The sequence below is a fragment of the Rhinatrema bivittatum genome, chromosome 4 (genome assembly GCF_901001135.1).
Source record: "Rhinatrema bivittatum chromosome 4, aRhiBiv1.1, whole genome shotgun sequence".
Taxonomy (NCBI): Eukaryota; Metazoa; Chordata; class Amphibia; order Gymnophiona; family Rhinatrematidae; genus Rhinatrema; species Rhinatrema bivittatum.
In genome coordinates this window covers 7,965,452-7,984,424 of record NC_042618.1, presented here as the reverse complement: position 1 = coordinate 7,984,424, position 18,973 = coordinate 7,965,452, and the positions used below count along the sequence as shown (strand labels likewise).

Sequence of the window (18,973 nt, the reverse complement as noted above, 5' to 3'; positions counted from 1 at the left end):
AAATGAGTTGTATGGTGACTGGTAAGGAGAAACATCCCAGTTCAGGACAGCCAGCCATTTCAGAAACATCCTTCAACCAATGAGGTATAGATTTCTTTTAATTTAGATATTTTATGTATTTCTTGATTTTTTTGTTTTGTTTGCAGTTTATCCCAGAATCGCAGATGACACATCAGACACTGAGATGATATCTGAAACATATTTGTATTATGTATATATGTGTGTGTGTGTGTATAATATATGTACACACACAAAGTTTAATATTTAAAAGTATGGGGGCATTTCTCAAAACTGTATGTTGTGGTGCTAAGTCTCAGGTACTGGTTCTCAAATAGAAATGTTGACTTTACCTTCTCTTTGAACCGTGCTTAGTTTTAGGTGCTCTTAGGGTGGGCAATATTAGAAAGATCCTTTTACCTAAGTAAACCAGAAATGGCCTTTGAAAATTGTTCTTATAATTTTGTGGTGGTACAGGATTGTTCTGGGAGGGCTGTTGATAAAGTCATCATGATTGGAGTTTTTCTTTTTTTTTTTTTAAATTCTCTGTTTATTAATTTTCAAATGTTTACAAGACATATAATTTTGAGAGGAAATAGAGCTTAGTTACAAGTAAGGGTTAATGAAACAATATACAATATTCATTTAGGGCTGGTTTTTCAAAAGGTTACGCGCGCCGGGCCTAGTTTCAAAAGGCCCAGTGATGCGCGTAAAGCCCCGGGACGCGTGTAAGTCCCGGGGCTTTACAAAAGGGGCGAGGATGGGGTGAGGAGGGGGACGGGGCGTGGTCAGAGGCCTCCGCACGGTCGCTGGGCCGGGGATCACGTGCCGGCAGTCGGCCGGCGCGCGCAACTTATTTCAGCCCCAGGGCTGAAGTAAGTTTTAAAACAAAAAAAAGAAATCAACATTCAACAAAGGTAAGGGGGAAAGGGCGGGGGAGGGAAGGGAAGGTGGGGTGGGGGGTAGGGAAGTTCCCTCCGATGCCGCTCCGAATGGGAACAGAAGAAGGCAGCGCGGCTCGGAGCAGGCTTGGCGCGTGCAAGATGCACAATTGTGCACCCCCTTGCACGCACGGGGTAGCGCGCACACATGTAGGCCACACGCGCATGTTATAAAATCTACCCCTTATTTTTATTTTTTATTTATTTATTTGTGGTTTTTTATATACCGAAGTATAGCGTTTTGCCTTCACTCCGGTTTACAGGATAACAACGTAATACATACAAATAACGTAATACATACAAATAACGTAATACATACAAATAACGTAATACATACAAATAACTTATAACTGTATTTAACATTCATATAGTATAACTTTATTTAACATATTAGAAGAGAAATTTATATGAAAGAGGTAATCGACATGAGGAGTAAATATATGATATTCATTAATTATTATGTGGAACGAATAGCAATCTGAGCGGTGTAGGGTTGATGTAGGATAAGGGTAAGAGTAGGAGCTCGGGGCACGTTAAGTGCTACAGGTAAAGACTTGAGAAAGGTTGGAAGAGGATGAGGGATGAGGGCAGAGGGCAGAGTAGGGGAGGTGAGAGGGAGAGAGGGGGTGGGGGGAGAAGGGAGATGATACAGTGTTTAATAGAAAAGGATCGTCGAAGGAATGGGGTCGTCAGCATGTAATGGTTCGAGAGGTATTAGTGTATTATAAACAAGTTCCATAAAGCACACAATCTGGATCCACCTGATGACTAAAGGAAATTGTATCCAACGATTTAAGAAAAATCTTGAATCTTTATACTTAACTATGCATTTGCAAGGAAATTAAAGAAAAGAAGAAGAACCCAGTCCCGGTCTGCTTCAAAGACAAAAGTATACATAACAATAGCGGGCCCCACCTTATGGAACTCCCTCCCCACCTGTCTCAGAAATGAACCTTCATTGCAAGTCTTCAAAAAACACCTCAAAACATGGCTGTTCCTAAAAGCTTTCCCACCTGACACGTAACCTGCCCAAAGCAACACACCACGCCCCCTACAGAGCATCTCATGTCACCATCTCCCCTCCCTTGCACCACCTTCCTCCCACCTATCCCCCCCCTCCACCCCCCTTTCAACCCTCTCTGCTATCCTTAACCATAAATTATCCTCATCAACAAGTCATTTATGTACATATGTTATATACTATAATCTAATGTTCCATGTCATCCTGTTATTTCTGTCATAATTCGTTATATGTATTACAATGTTATAATGTAAAATAGGGCTGTTACTACCCTATTCTTTTAGTTATCTGGAAACCGATGTGATATTTCCATCGAACGTCGGTATATAAAATAAATAAATAAATACATAAATAAAAAAGTAGTAACCATAGTAGCTGGTTGAGCTAGATCTGAATCTGATGTTTCTAATATTTTTATTTATTTATTTATTTAAAACTTTTCTATACCATCGTTTAGTAGAGCACCATCACAACGGTTTACAGCCAGGCACAAATATGTTTGGTTTAGTTTCTAAATTATCCATAAGGTGCCAGTATTATACGGTTACATAGTTCAATAATATACTCTAAATGGTGAATGGGTGTGGTTACCATTTATGGTGTGGTTGGGGGTCAGGATGTCCATTCCTTGTTTAACTTGTTCTTGCCTCTTATATGGCAGCAGGTAGTTGATCTTGGAGGCAGGCAGAACAGCTTCTTCAGGAATTTTAAAGTGTTCAACTAGGTATTTCTTGAACATATCTTTGGCCTCCCACCTGAGGGAGTTTGGGAAAATTTACAAATCGCAGATTTCTACTGCAAGTTATATTTTCTAAATTCTCAATCTTAAATTGTAGCATAGAGTTTTCTTTAATCCAATGTTCTTGCACATTAGAAACCTGATGAAGCTCTTCTTGGACCTTTACCACTTTTTCCTGAGTCTTCTTTTTAAACTGCTCCAATTTAAGAATTGTATTCTCTATCAGATTTACTCTTTGTATTATAGGATTCAACTGCTGGGAAATGGAAGATCCTAAGTTAGTTATAGCATCCCAGATATTTTCCAAAGTAATATTCAAATGTCTTACCAGCACTGGAATTTCAATTTTTCTCAAAGGACTATATATATGTATATATTACCGTGAGAAAGTTCCTCCAGCATCTCAATCTCTCCTGCAGTTGACCAGCAAGGCCCTCGACAGAGCTGCCCCCACCTCCATCTCCAGAAATCTTGGCATCTCCTGTCCCTGCCTCGGCAAGGGGCTGTTCCACTTCTGCTGGAATCCCATCTGACAGGAGATCACGCTCTCTGGAGTCAGCCGGGTTAGCCAGAGGTCGTCTTTCAATTGGGGAGAGAGATGTTAAAGAGCCCGGAGAGAGGGTGGCAAAGGCCGCATCAGCCCCTGTCTCCAAGGACGAATGATTGTTGAGTTTAATTATAAAAATTTCACGGGGTGGAGGGAACAGTGTTGGCCAAAGATCTTAAAGTTACTGGAAGGAGGCTACAAGGCTGAATGTTCACTTTATGTGTCTAATGATAGTGATAAATGGAGTTTTCTCTGAAGAGGGAGACAGTACTAGAAGTGTGCCTCAGGGATTGGTCATTGGCACAATATTTTCAATGTTTTCAAGAACATAAGAACATGCCATACTGGGGTCAGACCAAGGGTCCATCAAGCCCAGCATCCTGTTTCCAACAGTGGCCAATCCAGGCGATAAGAACCTGGCAAGTTCCCAAATACTAAGTCTATCCCATGTTACTGTTGCTAGTAATAGCAGTGGCTATTTTCTAAGTCAACTTAATTAATAGCAGGTAATGGACTTCTCCTCCAAGAACTTATCCAATCCTTTTTTAAACCCAGCTACACTAACTGCACTAACCACATCCTCTGGCAACAAATTCCAGAGTTTAATTGTGCGCTGAGTGAAAAAAGATTTCTCCGATTAGTTTAAAATGTGTCACATACTAACTTCATGGAGTGCCCCCTAGTCTTTCTATTATCCAAAAGAGTAAATAACCGATTCACATTTACCTGTTCTAGACCTCTCATGATTTGAAACATCTCTATCATATCCCCCCTCAGCTGTCTCTTCTCCAAGCTAAAAAGTCCTAACCTCTTTAGTCTTTCCTCATAGGGGAACTGTTCATTTTATCATTTTGGTTGCCCTTCTCTGTACCTTCTCCATCGCAACTATATCTTTTTTGAGATGCGGTGACCAGAATTGAACACAGTATTCAAGGTGCAGTCTCACCATGGAGCGATACAAAGGCATTATGACATTTTCCGTTTTATTCACCATTCCCTTCCGAATAATTCCCAACATTCTGTTTGCTTTTTTGACTGCGGCAGCACACTGAGCCAAAGATTTCAATGTATTATCCACTGTGACACCTAGATCTTTTTCCTGTGTGGTAGCTCCTAATATGGAACCTAACATCAGGTAACTTACAGCATGGGTTATTTTTTCCTATATGCAACACCTTATACTTGTCCACATTAAATTTCATCTGCCATTTGGATGCCCAGTCTTCCAGTCTCACAAGGTCCTCCTGCAATTTATCACAATCTGCTTGTGATTTAACTACTCTGAATAATTTTGTATCATCTGAAAATTTGATTACCTTACCAGTCATATTTCTTTCCAGATCATTTATAAATATATTGAAAAGTTCGGGTCCCAATACAGATCCCTGAGGCACTCCACTGCCCATTCTCACTGAGAAAATTGTCCATTTAATCTTACTCTCTGTTTCCTGTCTTTAAGCCAGTTTGTAATATACGAAAGCACATCGCCACCTATCCCATGACTTTTTACTTTTCCTAGAAGCCTCTCATGATGAACTTTTTCAAATGCCTTCTGAAAATCCAAATACACTATACCTACTGGTTCACCTTTATCTACATGTTTATTAACTCCTTCAAAAGTGAAGCAGATTTGTGAGGCAAGCCATGCTGACTTTGTTCCATTAAACCATGTCTTTCTATATGTTCTGTGATTTTGATATTTAGAACACTTTCCACTATTTTTCCTGGCACTGAAATCAGGCTAACTGGTCTGTAGTTTCCCGGATCACCCCTGGAACCCTTTTTAAAATTTGCGGTTACATTAGCCAACTCCAGTTTTCAGGTACAATGGATGATTTTAATGCTAGGTTACAAATTTTTACTAATAGGTCTGAAATTTCATTTTTGAGTTCCTTCAGAACTCTGGGGTGTATACCATCCGGTCCAGGTGATTTACTACTCTTCAGTTTATCAATCAGGCCTACCACATCTTCCAGGTTCACTTTGATTTGGTTCAATCCATCTGAATCATCACCCATGAAAACCATCTCTGCTATGGGTATCTCCCCAACATCCTCTTCAGTAAACACCAAAGCAAAGAAATTGTTTAATCTTTCCACGATGGCCTTATCTTCTCTAATTGCCCCTTTAAACCCTCGATCATCTAACGGTCCAACTGACTCTCTCACAGGCTTTCTGCTTTGGATATATTTTAAAAAGTTTTTACTGTGAGTTTTGCCTCCACAGCCAACTTCTTTTCAAATTCTCTCTTAGCCTGTCTTATCAATGTCTTATATTTAACTTCCCAATGCTTATGCATTATCCTATTTTCTTCTGTTGGATATGAGCAACAAAGAAGGATTGTTGGGAAAGCTTTGCTTTTTGCCAATGATACCAAACTCTGTAACAGGAAGCACCAACAGGAAGGAATGGAAAACATGAGCAATCTGGAGAAGCTTGAGGAATGGTCTAAGGTCTGGAAACCATGACTTAATGCTAAAGAATGCAGAGTAATGCATTAAGGTGTTAGAATTAGTAGGTATGTGGGCCCTAGGCCAAGGTGAGAGATGGTACTGCCCACAGGGAGAAGCCCTGTGAGCCTCACAGTTGGGAGGCGAGGTCTCAGCAGATGTCAGACACAGCTGAGGAATAGAGTCTTTATTTGAGAATAGAGAGGCACTGCCCGTGAAGCGGAGAGTGTAGGAGAAAATCACTGAGTCTGTGTGGTGGGTATACCCAAGGGGAATACCTCTGTAGAAGATACGGCAATGGTCCACAGAGCAGGGTACACCGATGAGGGTTCCTCATAAGAGATGTCACGGTAGTGGTCTGCAGTGCGGGGTACACCAATGAGGATTCCACACAAAGATAGTACGGTAGTGGTTCATAGAGCAGAGGTACTCACAGTAGTAGAGGTTCTTCCCGGGAACCGAAGTAAAAGATAGTCCAAGGCAATAGGCCCTCCGAGGAGCAGATAGCCAGAGACGAGGAAGGGCCCCCGAGGAGCGGGTACCCAGAGCATCTTGCTAAAAGAACAGGAACTAGAACGGGAGGTCCGTAGCAAGTGAAGCGGATTCAGCAATGAGGGAATTCATTGCCAAGTTGTCGGTAGGCAGGGCCAGCCGGTTTAAATATCCTGGAAGACTGACATCATCCGGAGGGGATGCCCCCGATGTTCCCGCCATGACGTGCTTAATACTGGCCTGTGTGTGTGCGCGCCTAGAGAATTCCGAGGGCAAGATGGCAGTCCGCAGTGTCCAGGGAGGCCCAGGAATGGTGGGCAGGCCGGGGGTAGCTGGCGGAGGCCGCAAGACTTCCCCACGGAGTCAAAGCTGCAAAAAAGGAGGCGAGCAACAGAGGTTGCAGCCGTCTGCAACCAACGGGCGTAACATTAGGTTGCAAAAAGCCAAGGGAAAGGTACAGTAAGGGAAGTGAAATTCTTCTAAGCATAAAGGAACAAGAAGATCTGGGGGTAATTGTATCTAATGATCTTAAGGTGGCCAAACAGGTGGATAAAGCAAATAAAAAGCCAGAAAGATGCTTGGCTGCAAGGGGGAGGAATGGTAGGCAGAAAAAGGGAGGTGATATTACCCCTGTTACAGGGCTGATGAAGGGTCTCTAGCGCCATAGGCAGACCAATGTAATACCCCCCCCCCCCCCACAAACACACCCTCACCCAGAGATGAATGTGACCTCTGTCAGTAGTAGATATATAGAGTTCTCTCTCTCATATCTATATATAAGTCATGCAAACCTAATGAGTGCTCCATGACTGCTTTTTTCACATTTTTGAAAATGCCACACTCTGGCAGAGTGCCACCCTAGGTGATTGCCTAATGGTTGGGTTGACCCTGCCTATATAAGTCCATGGTAAGACCTCCCTTGCAATACAGTTCACAAGTCTGGAGACCACAACTTCAAAAATATATAAACAGGAAGGAGTTGGTCCAGAGGGAGGCTACTAAAATGATCAGTGGTCTTCGTTCTAAAGCATATGGGGATGCACTTAAAGATATAAACATGTACACCCTGAAGGAGAGGCGAGATAGCGGAGATATGATAGACATTCAAATATCTCCAAGGCTTCCATGAACCAGAGGCAAGACTCTTTCAGTGGAAAGAAGGTTCTAAAACAAGGGGTCAAGGGATGAGATTGAAAGAGGTTAGACTCAGAAGTAATCTTAGGACATATTTCTGTACAGAGAGGGTGGTGGATGCCTGGAATGGCTTTACAGTGGAGGTGGTGGAGACAAAAACAGTATCTGATTTCAGGAAAGCATGGGATAAATACATGGGATCTCTAAGGGAAGTGATGAGAATTATAAAGCTAAATTAACTAGGTGGATAGGCTGACTAGATGGGCTGTATGGTCCTTTTTGCCATCATGTTTCTATATTTGTATGCCAAGTTGGAGAAGAGAGTTTTTTTCCTTTCCTATCCCTGGGAAGAGTCTTTGAAAATTGACTCAGAGATTGACTATGGATAAAGAGACTGTGGCATATGGAATTATCATTCTTTTGTTCCTGATGATGAATTTTTGCTATTTTGTTGTGGATTCTATTTTTTTAGTTGCAGTAAATTTTATTTGAACACCACTCCAAGTCTCCGCCTGTTTTCCCAACTTGCTGAGATAACTGTTGAGTACTGTTGAAAGAGTAACTGGGAAAAGCAAGAGACGGTCTAGGGAACTCAACCCCAAGAGGCTAGGGCCACAGAGGCTTGCCTTCCTCTCCGGCAGTTGGACCCAGCATCCCAGTGGCTGACTGCTGCAGCGAATGGTGAAAAGAGTAAAAGATCCAGGACAGTGAGTTTGGCCCTGGGACTGTGTGACTCCTTCATTAGGGACGTCAACCAAAGAGGGGTTTACACCATTTATCTGTCGACCACCAGCTCAAGACTAGGTGGGATGGGAACTTCCATTTTGGTTGCTTATTCTGGGGCCCACATGGCCAAAAGTATAAGGAAGCAGCTGCATCTTCATACTTCTGGCCAGCAGATGATTTGCGGAGCTCACCCTGCTGGCATCCAGAAGAACAGGAGAGGAGGAGAAGCCTAACCTGAGTGAGAGAAAGCATATATGCTTGTGTCTGTGTAAGCATGTGTGAGTAATAGAGAGCAAGCATGTTTGTGTGAGAAAGAGAGTGACAGACACCATCTGTATGTACGTGTGAGACAGCAAGTGAGAGTGACAGAGCCTGTGTGACAGCATTTGTGAAGATTCATGTGTGTGTGAGAGAGCATGTGCGTGTCAGAGAATGAGCATGTGTGTGTGAGTGACAGCATGTGCGTGAGTGAGTGCATGTGTGTGAGCAATAGCATGCATGTAAATGAGACAACGCATGTGTGTGTGAGCATGTGCATGTAAGAACTTGTGAGAGAATGAACCTGTGTTAGGGTGTGTGGATATGAGAGAGAATATCTGTGAGGGTATATGTGAAAGAGAGAATGAACAAATGTTAGAAAATGTGCATATGAGAGTAAGGAGAGTTTTTGTGCTGTCCATCCCCTTCCCCCACTAATTCACAGCAATCTCAGGATATCTGAATATACCTAGATTTTTGAGTTAGCTGCTCAATAGCAGATCAACGTAATCTAACTAAGTTAGCTGAATAAGTCTGATTATCACTAGGGATGTGAATCGTTTTTCTGACGATTGAAAATATTGGACGATATTTTCAAACTCGTCAAAATTTGGGGGGCCCCCGAACCCGATAGGAAAACCCATGTTTTGGGGTTCTCTTATCGTTTTGGGGGGCGGGAAGAAAGGGCACACAAAAACAACCCCCAAACCCACCCTGACCCTTTAAATTTAATTAGTTCAAATCCCCCCCTCCCCCAATTTTTTTTAAGGTACCTGGTGGTCCAGCGGGGTTCCGGGAGTGATCTCACACTCTCGGGCCGTTGGCTGCCACTAATCAAAATGGCGCCGATGGACCTTTGCCCTTACCATGTGACAGGGGCTATCTGTGCCATTGGCCGGCCCTTGTCACATGGTAGGAGCAATGGATGGCCCGCGCTATTTTAAAGATGGCACCAGCCATCCATTGCTCCTTCCATGTGACAGAGGCCGGCCAATGGCACAGATAGCCCCTGTCACATGGTAAGGGCAAAGGGCCATCGGTGCCATTTTGTTTACTGGCAGCCGAAGGCCCGAGAGTGGGAGATCGCTCCCGGGACCCCCGCTGGACCACCAGGTACTTTAAGAAAGTTTTGGGGGGGTCGGGAGGGTGGGGGATGCTAAAGAATCAGATTTAAAGGGTTGGGGGTGGGTTTTTTGTTTATTGGCTTGGGTGCAGCTGATTTAAAAAAAAAAAAAAAAAATCGGACAATGGGAAAAAAATTTCCTGATGGTCCCCGAAACTGGAACCGATTCTGGTTCTGATTCACATCTCTAATTATCACCATTAAGTTAACTGGATAAGTATTACATGGATAAGTTAACTGGTTAAGTAGCCACACCCAGAACACTTCTGCCCCCCCCCACCACTTAGATGGCTACCTATTTAGCAGGATAAATATTTATTCGGTTAAGTAGTGGCCTCTGAATGCAGTCGAATATTCAAATACCACCTGATTATCTGGCCCCATAAGTTCCTAGGTATGGAAAGCTGGCGATTTTTTTTAATCCTTAGTTTTAATTATTGGGATTTATTTGATGTGTCTGCTGTTTTGGATATTCTATTTGTCAGCTGTTTTGAAATATTTAGTCTTTTTATGATATGGTTTTACTATTATGATTGATGTTTTATATTTATTGATATTTGATGTTTTATAAGTAATGGTGATGTTTCTGTTTTTCCATTGTTATGCTACATACACAGTCTGGCTTGTTGCAGTTTCCAGTTTAGTTTGCCTGCTTATTTTTATTTATACTTTATGGTCACTTAATTCTGTATTTGGTGAAGACACTCTGTATTCTGCATGTGTCATTAAAGTGAGGGATTTTGCTAGTATGTAGTTTCTGTAAGGATCTATTGCAGTACAACTTGTGTTTTCACCATAGGAGATGTATTATTTCAGACCCGATATAATACTGCAGTGCTGTCTCTTATTAGGTAGTGTTGTTGTAGTGTGAATTTTGGGAGTTAGTGCTGTTTTACTATAGGCAGGGGTGCTACACAGTTTCTGAGAGGGTAATATTTAGTCACTGGCTAGATTGCAAAGTTAGCCGGATAAACTTATCCGGCTAACTTTGGAGGGATATTCAGTAGTGCAGCTGCACTACTGAATATAGCTAGATGTCTTAAAAGTAGCCAGATATCTTTATCCTGCTAACTTTAGACCAGCTCTTTGACGCAACCAGACTCAGCCAGAAAAGTTATTCAGCCAACTATGAATATTGTAGTTAACAATGTAACTTAGCCTACTAACTTAACTCCTGCCAGAAACACCCCAAAATGTTCCTATCTTATCAGACTATAGTTTTGCCAGATAAGTACTCAAAAGATTCAAAAGTCAGCATTTAGCTGAATAATTTGTGAGTTATCTGGCTAAATGATTCTGAATATGAACATAATATAAGATTTTGGGTACTTGCCAGGTTCTTATGGCCTGGATTGGCCACTGTTGGAAACAGGATGCTGGGCTTGATGGACCCTTGGTCTGACCCAGTATGGCATGTTCTTATGATTTATTTATTTATTTATTTAAAAGTGTTTGTATACCGTCTTTACAAACAGTGTTTAATCAAAACGGTTTACATAACTAAATAAAAAACAAATGTAAATAAAGATTTAAATTTAAAAGAACATAAAGATTATCAAATTATAAAAGCTCAAAATTACAAAAATATATAATAAAAATAAAAATCTAAAACAATGAATAGTTTACATAAAAAATAAATCAATATATAATAATGTTGTGCCCTGTGTGATGGAGAAGTAGTTATGTTATTTAGTGTGTGATATATGGAAAGCAGATTGAAATAAATGTGTTTTTAGGGATTTTTTGAAGTGTTTGGAGTTGGATATGAATCTTAAAGAGTCTGGTAATGCGTTCCATAAGATTGGTCCAATGACAGAGAATGATCTTTTTCTGGTGATATCAAGACGGGCCTGTCGTGGTGATGGGATGTCTAAGAGGTTTTTGTCCAGTGATCTTAGATGTCTGGTGGGTTTGTAAATCCGGAGAATGGAACATAAGGTAATTGAATTAGGAGTGTAGATGAGAGAGTGTATAATGGACAGGATCTTGAATTGTATTCTGTATTTAATTGGTAACCAATGTAATGATTGAAGTATCGGAGTGATGTGATTTTTTATGGAAGAGTTTGTTAAGATACGTGCTGCTGCGTTTTGGATCAGTTGAAGTGAGTGAAGTGTGTTATCTGGGAGACCTATATAAAGAGAATTACAGTAGTCAAGCCCAGAAAAGATGAGTGATTGAAGTATAGTCCGAAAATCGTGAAAGAAAAGTAGAGGACAAAGCCGTTTCAAGAGTTGAAGCTTATAAAATGAATTTCTGGTAATTATGGATATGTGTTGTTTTAATGAAAGATCTGAATTAATGGTTATACCTACATTTTTTGCAGATTTGGAGATGGGGATAGTGATACCGTTAAATACTAATTGAGGGGGGGGGACCTATGGATGAATCTGTAATTGATGAGAGGTGGACTATTTCTGGTTTTTTTGGATTTAGTTTTAGTCTATTGTGAGAGAGACTTATACGTTATAATTTTTATGCTCAATAAGACCTGTCAACTTAATTGTTTAAGTCTTTTTTTTTTTTTTTTTTTCTCCTTTATCTTTTGGTCATCAATGTTACAACGTTATTGTTAAATTTTGAACTTATGTACACTGTTCCAAGTTTCATAACCTTGTTCTATGTAATGCCTTTTGGCAATTTTCATGTTCTGTTTCAATGTAAACCGATGTGATCTTTATTTCATATAGGAACACCGGTATATAAAAATCTAAAAATAAATAAATAAATAAATGTGTCAATAGTCGTGAGGTATAAAGATACTAAGGATAATGTGTGAGTCCAAGAGGTGGTGTATGGTACCATAAACTGTTTGTCATCGGCGTAGATTTTGAATTGTATGTTTAGTGAGGCTAAGATGCGGCAAAGAGGTAGTAGATAGATGTTGAAGAGAATAGGGGATAGAGAAGAACCTTGTGGAACACCCGATGCAATAGAGTATGGTTCAGAAGAATGATTGTTTATATTGACTTGTTGAATGCGATCAAACAAAAATGAAATAAACCATTGTAATATTTGCCATTCAGAGTCAGCCCAAATGTCCATCAAGTCCAGTATCCTGTTTCCAACAGATCACAAGTACCTGGCAGGATCCCAAAAGATCGATTCCATGCTGCTTATCCCAGAAATAGAGAGTGAATTTCCCCAAATCTACCTTAAAGTTTTTTGGACTTTTCCTCCAAGAATTGTCCAATCTTTTTTTAAAATCCAGCTACACTAACAGCTTCCACTATATCCTCTGGCAATAAATTTTAGAGTTTAATTATGCATTCAAATGTACTATATTTAGTAACTTCATAGTATGTGCCTCTAACATTGAATATTTTGAAAGCATAAACAACCGATTTGTTTACCCATTATATTCCACTCATGATTGTATAGAGCTCTATCATATCTCCCTCAGCTGGCTCTTCTCCAAGTTGAAGAGCCATTTTCTATTTAGCCTTTCCTCATATGGGAATCGTTCCATGCCATTTATCATTTTGGTCACTCTTCTCTGTATCTTTTCAAATTCTGCTATATCTTTTATGAGATGCATTGGCCAGAGCTGCACACAATACTTGAGATGCAGTCACACCATGAAGTGATACAGAGGCATTATGATATTCTCTGTTTTATTCTCCATTACTTTCCTAATAATCCCTAGCATTCTATTTGCTTTCTTGGCTGCTGCTGCTGCACACTGAGCAGAAGATTTCAATGTATTATCAACTATGACACCTAGATGCTTTTTCTGAGTGGTGACTTTTAGCGTAGGCCTCTGTCTTTCATTTTGTAGCTATAATTTGGGTTTCTCTTCCCTAAGTGCATCACTTTGCATTTGTCTACATTAAATTTCATTTGCCATTTGCATGCCCAGTCTCCCAGTTTTGCAATGTCCACTTGCAATTTCTCACAATCCTCTTGTAATTTAACAACTTTAAATAATTTTGTGTCATCTGCAGATTTGATCACCTGACTTGTTGGTCCCCATTTCCAAGATATTTATAAAAATGTTAAAAAGCAGTGGTCACAGAACAGATCCCTGAGGCACTCCACTGTTCACCTTTCACCACTAAGAAAATGTACCATTTAGCCCTACTCTCTGTATTCTGTCTTTTAGCCAGTTTCCAATCCACAACAGGTCTTTGCCGCCTATCCTATAGTTGGTCCCCGCCTCAGCGACGGACTTCAGTGGGAGAGGTGGAGTTGAGGGAGCTGCTGCAAGGTCCTGGAGAGCAAAGACTGTACCGGGAAGGAAAAGCTGCAGCAGAGGTTGGAGAAAGCCCAGCACTGGGAACATACATACCCGCCGCTTTGGAGGCTGATGAGCCTGCTGTATTGCAGGAACATGAAAGGGACTCTGAAACTGGGGCCGTTGAAAGGGGTGAATTACCTCCATCTTTAACTCCTTTTCTGGTAAGGCCAGAAGTTATTACTAATGAGGCAATATGGGAAGCACTGGCTGCAATCGAGAGTGCTATCGTAAATTTTTCAAAAACAGTAACTTTGGATGCGAGAAATTCAGTTGAAAATGAAGGAAAGATACAAGTGCAAGAAAGGAAAATTGGAATAGTGGAAGAAAAAATTAAAATCATAGAAAATCATAATCAGAGGATGTCTCAAAAGAAAATAGTACAAGATAAGAGACTAGAAAATATTGAAAACACCCTGAGGAGTTTAAATATGAGAGTAATGAATTTTCCATTAATAGATCATATTCTACCTTTGGATCTATTTAAAGAATACCTGAATAAGATCTTAAAGATTCCACAAGAAGCAGCTCCTCTGATAACCAGAGCATATTTCCTACCTCAGAGAAATAGAGAACAGCAAGAATTATGGCAACAATAGTAATTAAGTATGACAGCGTTACTAGAGTTAAATAGTAATGAAGAAATTACCACTAGAGGAACACTACTAGTAACACTTGCGTTCCTGACAGAGAAAAATAATATTATGAGACTGTTTTTCGCAACAGACATGAACTGTTTCGAGGTCAAAAGATATGGATGTCTCCCGACATCACAAGGCCCACCCAGGAGAGGAGGAAGACATTTTTGGAGTTGAGAGAGGAAGCTGTGTTAAAATGCTCAAAGTTCACTTTAAGATACCCCTGCAAGTGTGTTATTAAGTTTCAAAATTTTTTTCTTTGAGCCATCACAGCTCCATTTTTTCCTTAGTTCTCATCCCGAACCTTCTTATTATTGGAACCTCACTGTCGGGATGCCCTAATTCTAATGCATCATTAGTATCCTTTGAAGATACCTCTCTCTGAAGCATGCACTGCTGAGTGACTGTCGGCTTTCCCCTTTGTTCTAGTTTAAAAGCTGCTCTATCTCCTTTTTAAAGGTTAGCGCCAGCAGTCTGGTTCCACCCTGGTTAAGGTGGAGCCCATCCCTTCGGAAGAGACTCCCCCCTTCTCCAAAAGATTCCCCAGTTCCTAACAAAACTGAATCCCTCTTCCTTACACCATCATCTCATCCACGCATTGAGACTCCGGAGCTCTGCCTGCCTCTGGTGACCTGCGCGTGGAACAGGGAGCATTTCAGAGAATGCTACCCTGGAGGTTCTGGATTTAAGTTTTCTACCTAAGAGCCTAAATTTGGCTTCCCGACCTCCCTCCCACATTTTCCTATGTCGTTGGTGCCCACATCTACCACGACAGCCGGCTCCTCCCCAGCACTGTCTAAAATCCTATCTAGGTGATGTGTGAGGTCCGCCACCTTCGCACCAGGTAGGCATGTGACCAGGCGATCCTCACGCCCACCAGCCACCCAGCTGTCTACATTCCTAATAATCGAATCACCAACTATGACGGCCGACCTAACCCTTCCCTCCTGGGCAGTAGGCCTTGGGGAGATATCCTCTGTACGAAAGGACAGTGCATAACCTGTAGAGCATGTCCTTGCTACAGGATCCTTTCCTGCTGTACCAGGTTGATGCTCTCCAATCATGAGACCTTCTTCCTCCAAGGCAGCACCAGGGCTGCCAGTCTGAAGTTGGGACTTGGCTACTATGTCCCTGAAGGTCTCATCTATATACCTCTCTGTCTACCTCAGCTCCTCCAGGTCTGCCACTCTAGCCTCCAGAGATCGGACTCGTTCTCTGAGAGCCAGGAGCTCTTTGCATCGCATGCACATGTACACCTTCTCACTGGTGGGTAAAAAATCATACATGTGACACTCGATGCAAAAGACTGGGAAGCCCCCCTCTTGCTGCTGGACTGCTGCCTTCATCTCAATTTTGATCAGTTCCTAGTTAAGTTTTAGGTTGCTATGGGAGTAGGAATGTGTCTAATTAAGGTCCTTTAAATGTATTAGTGAATTCGCTATGGGGCGGATTTTAAAAGGAGTGCGAATAGCCTACTTTTGTTTGTGCTCCAGGCGCAAACAAAAGTACGCTGGATTTTAGTAGATACGCGCGGAGCCGCGCGTATCTGCTAAAAACCTGGATCGGTGCGCGCAAGGCTATGGATTTTGTATAGCCGGCGCACGCCGAGCCGCGCAGCCTACCCCCGTTCCCTCCGAGGCCGCTCCGAAATCGGAGCAGCCTCGGAGGGAACTTTCCTTTGCCCTCCCCTCACCTTCCCCTCCCTTCCCCTACCTAACCCACCCGCCCGGCCCTGTCTAAACCCCCCCCTTACCTTTGTTGGGGGATTTACGCCTCCCGGAGGGAGGCGTAAATCCCCGCGCGCCAGTGGGCGTCTTGCGCGCCGGGCCGCGACCTGGGGGCGGGTATGGAGGGCGCGGCTACGCCCCCGGACCACCCCGGGCCGTAGCCACGCCCCCGTACCCGCCCCCAAAACGCTGCCAACATGCCCCCGAAACGCCGCGACGACCGGGCCCGCCCCCCGACAGGCCCCCGACAGGCCCCCCTCGGAGAACCCCGGGACTTACGCGAGTCCCGGGGCTCTGCGCGCGCCGCTAGGCCTATGTAAAATAGGCTCACCAGCGCGCAGGGCCCTGCTCGCCTAAATCCGCCCGGTTTTGGGCGGATTTAGGCGAGCAGGGCTCTGAAAATCCGCCCCTATATGTCTGGTAGTGGCCTACAGGGGTCTAGTTTTTGTTGGGTTTTTTGTTTTGTTTTTTTTGTGAAAATGGCATCTGCCTATAAATTAAAGTATGAGCTAGGGGTGGGTGGGTTGGAAAATCCAAACCGTCTAACTTTAGTTAGTCAGCCAGAGTGACTCTCTGCTCTCTTAATTAACAAATGTTAGTACCTATTCAAACCAAATCACACTACCTCAACACCTTTCCAAGGTGAGTAACTGAACTGAACTTTTCAACCTTTTTACTTAGGTATACACTGCTCCTAGCTTATTTCTACCTTCTGGCTACTTTTTTTTTTTTTTTTGGGGGGGGGGGGGGATTGTGTGTTTTTGTTTTTTTTTAATACAAATACTCAGTTCTGCTTACTAGCTGACTTACAGACTTTTAAAAATAAACACACTACCTACTGCTTACTAGTTGCCTTATTGACTATTTAAAAATACAAACATCTAACTTGTTTATTCACTGCCTTACTGACTATTAAAAGCACAAACACAGAAACACACTAAATAATATTCCCAAATAGTTAACTTTGTCTTTTTTAAAAGTATTGGGGCAATGTCCCAAGCAAAAACTTACTGATTCATTTCAGCCACCAGCAAGGTGATCCTCTTCTCTCAGGAGCAGGACATTGATAATCAGCCAGAAAGCAAGGTAGAACCTATAGAATCAGAGCCAAGAGCTATGGAGATCTAAAAGATTAAATAAAGGAAATCCACCACAATTATGTGCTTCGCAATTCAAGGAAAAATTGTCTGACCCGACCTCAAGGGGAGGCCTCCTGCTGAGGCACAAAACTGACAAAATGCATCAAAAGAAGGAATGGAAGCCCTTATAAAAATATGTCATGGACACTCACTGAATCGCCAAGAGGCAGGCAAGTATTAAGTATGATGCAGAGGGAATCATGCAAAGACAAGGCAAGATTGGTAGCCAAAGGCTATATGCAAAACTATGGTTTTGACTTTGATGAAATATTAGCAGCAATTGTGAAGTACACAACCATAAGAATCCTGCTTAGTATGGCAGCAAGCAAAAATTTGCAAATGGAACATCTTGATATAAAAACTGCTTTTCTTCATGGTGCACTTAAAGAAAACATTTTTCTGTTTATCAGCTACCAAAGAGAGATTGGCATGTAAATTACACAAATCCATTTATGGCTACCTACTACTACTACCGTACTACTACTTAACTACAACATTGTACAAACAACACCTAAGTGACAGTCACTTATCAATAGAGCTTACATTCTAATCAAGTCAAATACACAGGTCAAACAACTTGGGGAGGTTCATATAGTAAGACAATGTGTTCTGTCCCCAGCAGTGGGTACATGTTTGTATCTGTATATATTGTAGTTTAACTGTGTTTAGTGCAGTCCTCCCTTCTGAGGATTCTTAATACTGAAGTACTGTTTGTTAGGGATGTGAATCGTTTTTTGACGATTTAAAATATCGTCCGATATATTTTAAATCGTCAAAAATCGTTAGGGCCACGATACAATACCAATTCTCCCGATTTATCGTCAAAAAATCGTAAATCGGGGGAAGGGGGAGGGCAGGAAAACCGGCACACTAAAACCCCCTAAAACCCACCCCCGACCCTTTAAATTAAATCCCCCACCCTCCCGAACCCCCCCCCCAAATGCCTTAAATTACCCTGGGGTCCAGTGGCGGTCCATAGCTAAATCGGGGGAAGGGGGAGGGCAGGAAAACCGGCACACTAAATCCCCCTAAAACCCACCCCTGACCCTTTAAATTAAATCCCCCCCCCCAAATGCCTTAAAGTACCCTGGGGTCCAGCGGCGGTCCGAAACTGGCCGAGAACCGGCACACTAAATCCCCCTAAAACCCACCCCCAACCCTTTAAATTAAATCCCCCCCCCTCCCGAACCCCCCCAAATGCCTTAAAGTACCCTGGGGTCCAGTGGCGGTCCGAAACAGGCTCCTGCTGTTGAAGCGTGTTGTCTTCAGCCGGCGCCATTTTGCAAAATGGCCGCCGCAAAATGGCGGCGGCCATAGACCAACACGATTCAACCGCAGGAGGTCGCTTCCGGACCCCCGCTGGACTTTTGGCAAGTCTTGTGGGGGTCAGGAGGCCCCCCCAAGCTGGCCAAAAGTCTCTGGGGGTCCAGCGGGCGTCCGGGAGCGATCTCCTGCCGCGAATCGTTTTCCGTACGGAAAATGGCGCCGGCAGGAGATCGACTGCAGGAGGTTGTTCAGCGGAGGTCCGGAACCCTCGCTGAATGACCTCCTGCAGTCGATCTCCTGCCGGTGCCATTATCCGTACGGAAAACGATTCGCGGCAGGAGATCGCTCCCGGACGCCCGCTGGACCCCCAGAGACTTTTGGCCAGCTTGGGGGGGCCTCCTGACCCCCACAAGACTTGCCAAAAGTCCAGCGGGGGTCCGGAAGCGACCTCCTGCAGTTGAATCGTGTTGGTCTATGGCCGCCGCCATTTTGCGGCGGCCATTTTGCAAAATGGCGCCGGCTGAAGACAACACGCTTCAAC

The 18,973-nt window shown here is 42.8% G+C and overlaps 1 protein-coding gene across 5 annotated transcripts in view; it reads left to right on the top strand.

Moving 5' to 3' along the window:
- LOC115089624 (phospholipase B1, membrane-associated-like) overlaps positions 1-18,973 on the top strand; it is a 284,201-nt gene continuing 265,228 nt past the window's right edge. For 3 of the 5 annotated variants that reach the window (XM_029597719.1, XM_029597715.1, XM_029597716.1), the window contains exon 1: positions 15-84. The gene's annotated coding sequence lies outside the window, so the exon portion shown is untranslated. Of the gene's footprint in view, positions 85-18,973 lie in introns of all 5 variants that reach the window. The other 2 variants (XM_029597717.1, XM_029597718.1) reach the window with 2 other exon arrangements.